The sequence below is a fragment of the Eriocheir sinensis genome, chromosome 70 (genome assembly GCF_024679095.1).
Source record: "Eriocheir sinensis breed Jianghai 21 chromosome 70, ASM2467909v1, whole genome shotgun sequence".
In the NCBI taxonomy this organism is placed as follows: domain Eukaryota; kingdom Metazoa; phylum Arthropoda; class Malacostraca; order Decapoda; family Varunidae; genus Eriocheir; species Eriocheir sinensis.
Genome location: NC_066578.1, coordinates 2,099,857 through 2,110,380, shown reverse-complemented (window position 1 = coordinate 2,110,380; position 10,524 = coordinate 2,099,857). Strand labels below are relative to the sequence as shown.

The 10,524-nt window shown below is 44.0% G+C and overlaps 1 protein-coding gene across 1 annotated transcript in view; it reads left to right on the top strand.

The window, feature by feature from the left end:
• Nucleotides 1-10,524, top strand: part of LOC126988709 (CD109 antigen-like) — a gene marked incomplete at its 3' end in the record, with an annotated part of 123,160 nt that continues 112,636 nt past the window's right edge. Inside the window, 1 exon segment of the mRNA XM_050847066.1 lies at nt 1-201.

The window sequence follows — 10,524 nt, the reverse complement described above, 5'->3', positions numbered from 1 at the left end:
TTGGCGACGGGCGAGTCAGGTGGCAGAGCGCGATTCAGTTTTGTGACAGGTGTTAACTCTCGCTGACGTGGAGATTCAGGGAGGCTTGTGTCCGCAGAGGCTTGTGGTGGAGTGACTTTTTCTGTGTTATCTCCGCGTTGACAGTCACCGTCTCCGCGCCCAAGACGATTTTGAGTGACTGACATCCGTGCGTGACTAGCGGTAAGTCTAATGAACTTGTTGTGTTTGTTTAGTGTGTGTGTGTGTGTGTGTGTGTGTGTGTGTGTGTGTGTGTGACTGAATTGTGTGTGTGTGTGTGTGTGATTTGAGTGAGTGACTGACATCCGTGCATGACTGTAGCGGTAAGTCTAATGAACTTGTTGTGTTTGTTTAGTGTGTGTGTGTGTGTGTGTGTGTGTGTGTGTGTGTGTGTGTGATTTGAGTGAGTGACTGACATCCGTGCGTGACTGTAGCGGTAAGTCTAATGAACTTGTTGTGTTTGTTTAGTGTGTGTGTGTGTGTGTGTGTGACTGACATCCTTGAGGGACTGTACTGGTAGGTCATATGAGATTGTTTTGTGTGTATGTGTGTGTGTTTTTGTGTGTTTGTGTGTGTGACTGAAGTGTCTGTGTGTGTGTGTGTGTGTGTGATGTGAGTGAGTGACTGACATCCTTGAGGGACTGTACTGGTAGGTCATATGAGATTGTTGTGTGTGTATGTGTGTGTGTGAGAGTGACTGACATCCTTGAGGGACTGTACTGGTAGGTCATATGAGATTGTTGTGTGTGTGTGTGTGTGTGTGTGTGTGTGTGTGTGTGTGACTGAAGTGTGTGTATGTGTGTGTGTGTGTGTGTCTGATGTGAGTGAGTGACTCATCCTTGAGGGACTGTACTGGTAGGTCATATGAGATTGTTGTGTGTGTGTGTGTGTGTGTGTGTGTGTGTGTGTGTGTGTGTGTGTGTGTTTAATGTGCATGTGAAGTCACGTACATTAAACTGATCCAGGAGTAATTTTGATAACATAAGATTAGGTTCATTTAAGTGTGATATCCTGTTTCTATTATGTTTTTGTATTTGTGTTTTATGGTGGGTTTTACGCGTCTGTACCTCCTCCTTATTCAATGACTTTCAATACGTGTAAGGAAAACTACATCACTGAATTTCTTGAGATTATGACCACAGCTTGTCTTTCGTGATCGACCTCCTGTCCTTTCCTTATCTCTGGCGTGTGTGTGTGTGTGTGTGTGTTAACTGAAATCTGCACACATGACAACGTACAGAAGAGGGAAAAACGAATGTAAAGTTAACAGAATCGTGCTTTCTCGTCCTCTCTCTCTCTCTCTCTCTCTCTCTCTTGAAACTGAGGAAATCGATGAAGAATGCCATTGATATGATTTTTTAATGCCCGTATCAATGGTGCGTGCCTTCAGCCTTCTTTAATAATACATAGAAAGTGTGGATTATGAATGAACAGTGTGCGTGTGTGTGTGTGTGTGTGTGTGTGTGTGTGGAGACAGGCTGATTGATCTAAGACTAGCCTACTGTCCTATCTGTGGCCCGGAGTCAAATGCCATGGAATTATCGCAGTGTCCCTCACCCTCAACTCGTTTTCTTTACCGTAGATCATAACGAGAGGGGCATCTTATGACACTAGACTTTATTGACAAACGGATAGTGGAAAATATGAATCGTCACGTGAAATAATAATGGTAGTAAAAATATGGGTAGGGTAAGGCTGGGAGGGAGTCGAGAGTAGGCTAGTGAAGTGTAATTTTGTGAACGGTTTGCGGCATATGGGAAGTAATAGGAGTTAGGGTTACTTTATAAACGGATTGATAAAAAGTGGAAAATAGGAATCGTCACGTGAAATAATAATGATGGTAATGGTATGGATAGGGTAAGGCGGGGAGGGAATCGAGAGTAGGCTAGTGAAGTGTAATTTTGTGAACGGTTTGCGGCATATGGGAAGTAATAGGAGTTAGGGTTACTTTACAAACGGATTGATAAAAAGTGGAAAATAGAAACCGTCACGTGAAATAATAATGATGGTAATGGTATGGATAGAGTAAGGCGGGGAGGGAGTCGAGAGTAGGCTAGTGAAGTGTAATTTTGTGAACGGTTTGTGGCATATGGGAAGTAATAGGAGTTAGGGTTACTTTATAAACGGATTGATAAAAAGTGGAAAATAGAAACCGTCACGTGAAATAATAATGATGGTAATGGTATGGATAGGGTAAGGCGAGGAGGGAATCGAGAGTAGGCTAGTGAAGTGTAATTTTGTGAACGGTTTGTGGCATATGGGAAGTAATAGGAGTTAGTTAGGGTTACTTTACAAACGGATTGATAAAAAAGTGGAAAATAGGAATCGTCACATGAAATAATAATGATGGTAATGGTATGGACAGGGTAAGGCGGGGAGGGAATCGAGAGTAGGCTAGTGAAGTGTAATTTTGTGAACGGTTTGTGGCATATGGGAAGTAATAGGAGTTAGTTAGGATTACTTTATAAACGGATTGATAAAAAGTGGAAAATAAAAACCGTCACGTGAAATAATAATGATGGTAATGGTATGGATAGGGTAAGGCGGGGAGGGAGTCGAGAGTAGGCTAGTGAAGTGTAATTTTGTGAACGGTTTGCGGCATATGGGAAGTAATAGGAGTTAGTAAGGGTTAGTTAGTTCACCTTCACTTGTTCAGATGTGGTGTACTTTTTCTTGTCTTTTCGATTTGCTTCCTTTCTCTGTTCGTGTTAAGACAGAGGCAATATTAGGAGGGATTGGTCAGTGTTTTAGTCTACTTTTCTTGCCTTTTTCGTCTTTTTTCTTTCTCTGTTCGTGTTCAGACAGAGGCAATATAAGGAGGGATTAGTTAGTGTTTATCTTCAATGTTGAGATTGTGATGATAGCCTACTTTTCTTGCCTTTTTCGTCTTTTTTTTTCTTTCTGTTCGTGTTTAGACAGAGGCAATATAAGGAAGGATTAGTTAGTGTTTATCTTCAATGTTGAGACTGTGATGTATAGCCTAATTTTTCTTGCCTTTTTCGTCTTTTTTTTTTCTTTCTCTTTTCGTGTTTAGACAGAGGCAATATAAGGTAGGATTAGTTAGTGTTTATCTTCAATGTTGAGACTGTGATGTATAGTCTAATTTTTCTTGCCTTTTTCGTCTTTTTTTTTTCTTTCTCTTTTCGTGTTTAGACAGAGGCAATATAAGGTAGGATTAGTTAGTGTTTATCTTCAATGTTGAGACTGTGATGTATAGTCTAATTTTTCTTGCCTTTTTCGTCTTTTTTTTTCTTTCTCTTTTCGTGTTTAGACAGAGGCAATATAAGGTAGGATTAGTTAGTGTTTATCTTCAATGTTGAAACTGTGATGTATAGCCTAATTTTTCTTGCCTTTTTCGTCTTTTTTTCTTCCTCTGTTCGTGTTCAGACAGAGGCAATATAAGGAAGGATTAGTTAGTGTTTATCTTCAGTGTTGAGGATGTGATGTATAGCCTAATTTTTCTTGCCTTTTTCTGTGCCGACAAATAGAGGCATTAGACAAATAAGGAAGGATTGGTTAGTGTTTGTCTTGAGTTGTAGAGAATGTGATGTAGCCTACTTTTTCTTGCTCTTTTTCGTCTATTTTCTATTTCCAAGTCGTGTGCTGATAGTCACGGAGGCAATACCGTTTTAGACATGTCCTTTTACATGTTGGTTATCTTCCCTTCCTTTTTTTTTATGTAAAGGAGAAAGGTCCAAGGCTAAGCAAAAATAAGAAATAGATAAATGGATAAATTAATAAATGTCTGTGAAAATGTTGCTTTTATAAAGGAAAATCTAACAGGAACTGCCTTATATAAGCCAACCGGCCTCTTGCAGACTCCTTATGTTCTTATGTAAAAGAAAAAAAATCTTCAGGTAGTTAGGTGATTCACACATTTTATTTACACACACACACACACACACACACACACACACACACACACACACAGTGCTCCCATACTTCACCGTTTGGCTCCGAGAGTGTTGTTCAGTAGTTCACTTCCTCGCCTGTTGGACAAGGTCTTTTGCTCCTTGAAGTTTCCATGCGGTGGTGACTGCTGTGTAATCTTAAGCATCGTCAGGCCACAGTAGCCTTCAGTTGCCCATCTCTGTGCGTCGTCGCTTACCTGAGCAGGTTGAGCCTCCAAGAAGCACATCTGCTTTTTACCCGGCCGGTGAAGTGTCACACCAGGCATGCAGTTTTAATGGTGTTGCCCTCACAGCACATTCTGTGGCTGGAGTTCCTGCTGCAGACAGGGCTCAGCGGTGCAAGTCGAAGGCCAATCACTGGTTATGGCCAATGCTGTGACGACTAACAACAATTGCTTTCGTATAGCTTTTAGACTGTTATGCTTCACTTGAATGTTTATATATAAGGTTTGCTACACTGTTCACAATCATACAAGACATGGAGTGAAAGTGACGCAAGCAAGATGGCGCCACCATAAATACTTGCCTGTGCCATAACGGGCTGGGGCTGACCACAAAGCCCCACCAAGAAAGCCGACCGGCGCCTTAGGCGAAACGTAAAAAAACCCTCAAATGTACAGGCATACACAAGCACTGAAAATATCTAACTCAAGCTTGTCGAGACCTATTCTTCGAGTAACTTTTTGTTGAGACCCGCCATTGTATACCCGCGATCAAGGTGTATAATGATTCTGAAGGTGTCATTCTTCCCGTCACACACACGGCCTGGGTGTACTGATTAAATCATCAGTGCCCTGAAACATTGCATCTTCGCCTTGACCTAAAGGACGACACGCCTTGAACCACTCCTTGACCTACAGGACCTTGGGAGCCGCTCTCCTTGCATCCTTATGAAAGGGACCGAAACCCATCACCTAAAGATTTAGTGACTGATCAGTGGATAGCAGTGCCGAATAACAACTCTATATATGTACTGGAAAGAGTTGGATCGAGCACACACCTTCCGTAGACTTGAATTCATAGTAAAAGACACAAAAACCGGTGCACTCACATTTACAAAGACACACAGAACCGGTGCACTCACATTTACAGAGACACACAGAACCAGTGCACTCACATTTACAGAGACACACAGAACCAGTGCACTCACATTTACAGAGACACAGAACCGGTGCACTCACATTTACAGAGACACACAGAACCAGTGCACTCACATTTACAGAGACACACAGAACCAATGCACTCACATTTACAGAGACACACAGAACCGGTGCACTCACATTTACAGAGACACAAGAACCGGTGCACTCACATTTACAAAGACACACAGAACCGGTGCACTCACATTTACAGAGACACAAGAACCGGTGCACTCACATTTACAGAGACACAAGAACCGGTGCACTCACATTTACAAAGACACACAGAACCGGTGCACTCACATTTACAGAGACACAAGAACCGGTGCACTCACATTTACAGAGACACACAGAACCGGTGCACTCACATTTACAGAGACACAAGAACCGGTGCACTCACATTTACAGAGACACAAGAACCGGTGCACTCACATTTACAAAGAGACACAGAACCGGTGCACTCACATTTACAAAGACACACAGAACCCGTGCACTCACATTTACAAAGAGACACAGAACCGGTGCACTCACATTTACAAAGAGACACAGAACCGGTGCACTCACATTTACAAAGACACACAGAACCGGTGCACTCACATTTACAAAGACACAGAGCCGGTGCACTCACATTTACAGAGACACACAGAACCGGTGCACTCACATTTACAGAGACACACAGAACCGGTGCACTCACATTTACAGAGACACATGAACCGGTGCACTCACATTTACAGAGACACAAGAACCGGTGCACTCACATTTACAGACACACAAGAACCGGTGCACTCACATTTACAGACACACAAGAACCGGTGCACTCACATTTACAGACACACAAGAACCGGTGCACTCACATTTACAGACACACAAGAACCGGTGCACTCACATTTACAGACACACAAGAACCGGTGCACTCACATTTACAGACACACAAGAACCGGTGCACTCACATTTACAGAGACATATAGAACCGGTGCACTCACATTTACAGACACACAAGAACCGGTGCACTCACATTTACAGAGACATATATAACCAGTGCACTCACATTTACAGACACACAAGAACCGGTGCACTCACATTTACAGAGACATATAGAACCAGTGCACTCACATTTACAGACACACAAGAACCGGTGCACTCACATTTACAGAGACATATAGAACCGGTGCACTCACATTTACAGACACACAAGAACCGGTGCACTCACATTTACAGAGACACAAGAACCGGTGCACTCACATTTACAGAGACACAAGAACCGGTGCACTCATATTTACAGAGACACAATAACCGGTGCACTCACATTTACAGAGACACAATAACCGGTGCACTCACATTTACAGACACACAGAACCGGTGCACTCACATTTACAGAGACACAATAACCGGTGCACTCACATTTACAGACACACAGAACCGGTGCACTCACATTTACAGACACACAATAACCGGTGCACTCACATTTACAGAGATACAATAACCGGTGCACTCACATTTACAGAGACACAGAACCGGTGCACTCACATTTACAGACACATATAGAACCGGTGCACTCACATTTACAGACACACAATAACCGGTGCACTCACATTTACAGACACACAATAACCGGTGCACTCACATTTACAGACACACAATAACCGGTGCACTCACATTTACAGAGACACAAGAACCGGTGCACTCACATTTACAGAGACACACAGAACCGGTGCACTCACATTTACAGAGACACACAGAACCGGTGCACTCACATATACAGAGACACACAGAACCGGTGCACTCACATTTACAGAGACACACAGAACCGGTGCACTCACATTTACAGAGACACAATAACCGGTGCACTCACATTTACAGAGACACACAGAACCGGTGCACTCACATTTACAGACACACAGAACCAGTGCACTCACATTTACAGAGACACACAGAACCGGTGCACTCACATTTACAGAGACACACAGAACCGGTGCACTCACATTTACAGAGACACACAGAACCAGTGCACTCACATTTACAGAGACACACAGAACCAGTGCACTCACATTTACAGAGACACACAGAACCGGTGCACTCACATTTACAGAGACACACAGAACCAGTGCACTCACATTTACAGACACACAAGAACCGGTGCACTCACATTTACAGAGACACACAGAACCGGTGCACTCACATTTACAGAGACACAAGAACCGGTGCACTCACATTTACAGAGACACAGAACCGGTGCACTCACATTTACAGAGACACAAGAACCGGTGCACTCACATTTACAGAGACACAGAACCGGTGCACTCACATTTACAGACACAAGAACTGGTGCACTCACATTTACAGAGACACACAGAACCGGTGCACTCACATTTACAGAGACACAAGAACCGGTGCACTCACATTTATAGAGACACAATAACCGGTGCACTCACATTTACAGAGACACAATAACCGGTGCACTCACATTTACAGACACACAAGAACCGGTGCACTCACATTTATAGAGACACAATAACCGGTGCACTCACATTTACAGACACACAATAACCGGTGCACTCACATTTACAGACACACAAGAACCGGTGCACTCACATTTACAGAGACACAATAACCGGTGCACTCACATTTACAGACACACAAGAACCGGTGCACTCACATTTACAGACACACAAGAACCGGTGCACTCACATTTACAGACACACAAGAACCAGTGCACTCACATTTACAGAGACACACAGAACCGGTGCACTCACATTTACAGAGACACAAGAACCGGTGCACTCACATTTACAGAGACACAAGAACCGGTGCACTCACATTTACAGAGACACAAGAACCGGTGCACTCACATTTACAGAGACACATGAACCGGTGCACTCACATTTACAGAGACACAAGAACCGGTGCACTCACATTTACAGACACACAAGAACCGGTGCACTCACATTTACAGAGACACATGAACCGGTGCACTCACATTTACAGAGACACATGAACCGGTGCACTCACATTTACAGAGACACATGAACCGGTGCACTCACATTTACAGAGACACATGAACCGGTGCACTCACATTTACAGACACACAAGAACCGGTGCACTCACATTTACAGAGACACAAGAACCGGTGCACTCACATTTACAGAGACACAATAACCGGTGCACTCACATTTACAGACACACAGAACCGGTGCACTCACATTTACAGAGACACAATAACCGGTGCACTCACATTTACAGACACACAGAACCGGTGCACTCACATTTACAGACACACAGAACCGGTGCACTCACATTTACAGAGACACAATAACCGGTGCACTCACATTTACAGACACACAGAACCGGTGCACTCACATTTACAGACACACAGAACCGGTGCACTCACATTTACAGACACACAGAACCGGTGCACTCACATTTACAGACACACATAACCGGTGCACTCACATTTACAAAGACATATAGAACCGGTGCACTCACATTTACAGACACACAAGAACCGGTGCACTCACATTTACAGATACACAATAACCGGTGCACTCACATTTACAGAGACACACAGAACCGGTGCACTCACATTTATAGAGACACACAGAACCGGTGCACTCACATTTATAGAGACACAGAACCGGTGCACTCACATTTACAGACACACAAGAACCGGTGCACTCACATTTACAGACACACAAGAACCGGTGCACTCACATTTACAGACACACAAGAACCGGTGCACTCATTTTTACAGACACACAATAACCGGTGCACTCACATTTACAGAGACACAAGAACCGGTGCACTCACATTTACAGACACATAAGAACCGGTGCACTCACATTTACAGACACACAAGAACCGGTGCACTCACATTTACAGACACACAAGAACCGGTGCACTCACATTTACAGACACATAAGAACCGGTGCACTCACATTTACAGACACATAAGAACCGGTGCACTCACATTTATAAATACACAATAACCGGTGCACTCACATTTACAGACACACAAGAACAGGTGCACTCACATTTACAGACACACAAGAACCGGTGCACTCACATTTACAGACACACAAGAACCGGTGCACTCACATTTACAGACACACAAGAACCGGTGCACTCACTTTTACAGAGATACACAAAACCGGTGCACTCACATTTACAGAGATACACAAAACCGGTGCACTCACATTTACAGAGATACACAAAACCGGTGCACTCACATTTACAGAGATACACAAAACCGGTGCACTCACATTTACAGAGACACAAGAACCGGTGCACTCACATTTATAGAGACACACAGAACCGGTGCACTCACATTTACAGAGACACAAGAACCGGTGCACTCACATTTACAGAGACACAAGAACCGGTGCACTCACATTTACAGACACACAAGAACCGGTGCACTCACATTTACAGACACACAAGAACCGGTGCACTCACATTTACAGAGACACAAGAACCGGTGCACTCACATTTACAGAGACACAAGAACCGGTGCACTCACATTTACAGACACACAATAACCGGTGCACTCACATTTACAGACACACAAGAACCGGTGCACTCACATTTACAGACACACAAGAACCGGTGCACTCACATTTACAGACACACAAGAACCGGTGCACTCACATTTACAGAGACACAAGAACCGGTGCACTCACATTTACAGAGACACAAGAACCGGTGCACTCACATTTACAGAGACACAAGAACCGGTGCACTCACATTTACAGAGACACATGAACCGGTGCACTCACATTTACAGACACACAAGAACCGGTGCACTCACATTTACAGACACACAGAACCAGTGCACTCACATTTACAGAGACACAAGAACCGGTGCACTCACATTTACAGACACACATGAACCGGTGCACTCACATTTACAGACACACAGAACCAGTGCACTCACATTTACAGAGACACAAGAACCGGTGCACTCACATTTACAGACACACAAGAACCGGTGCACTCACATTTACAGACACACAGAACCAGTGCACTCAGATTTACAGAGACACAAGAACCGGTGCACTCACATTTACAGACACACATGAACCGGTGCACTCACATTTACAGACACACAAGAACCGGTGCACTCACATTTACAGACACACAGGAACCGGTGCACTCACATTTACAAAGAGAAAGAAAACAGTTCATTCTCGTAGACGAATACTCTTTGTTGTTATTGTTGTTGTCTGTTGTTGTTGTTGTGTATCTCTGGGGCGATATCAACACCGTCTTGACAGCAGGAAACTCAGCAGCTGGCCTTGGCGTCACCTGTCGGTCGTCCAGTGAAGGGTGAGCAAGGCGGAGGACGCGTACCTTGCCTGCAGGGGTACGGGACAGGAATATTTGGGTCAAGCGATGTGCTCTCCAAGACACCTGTTAGCTGCTGTGACCTCGTCCAGGCGCACGGTGGTTCTGGGAAAGGGGCA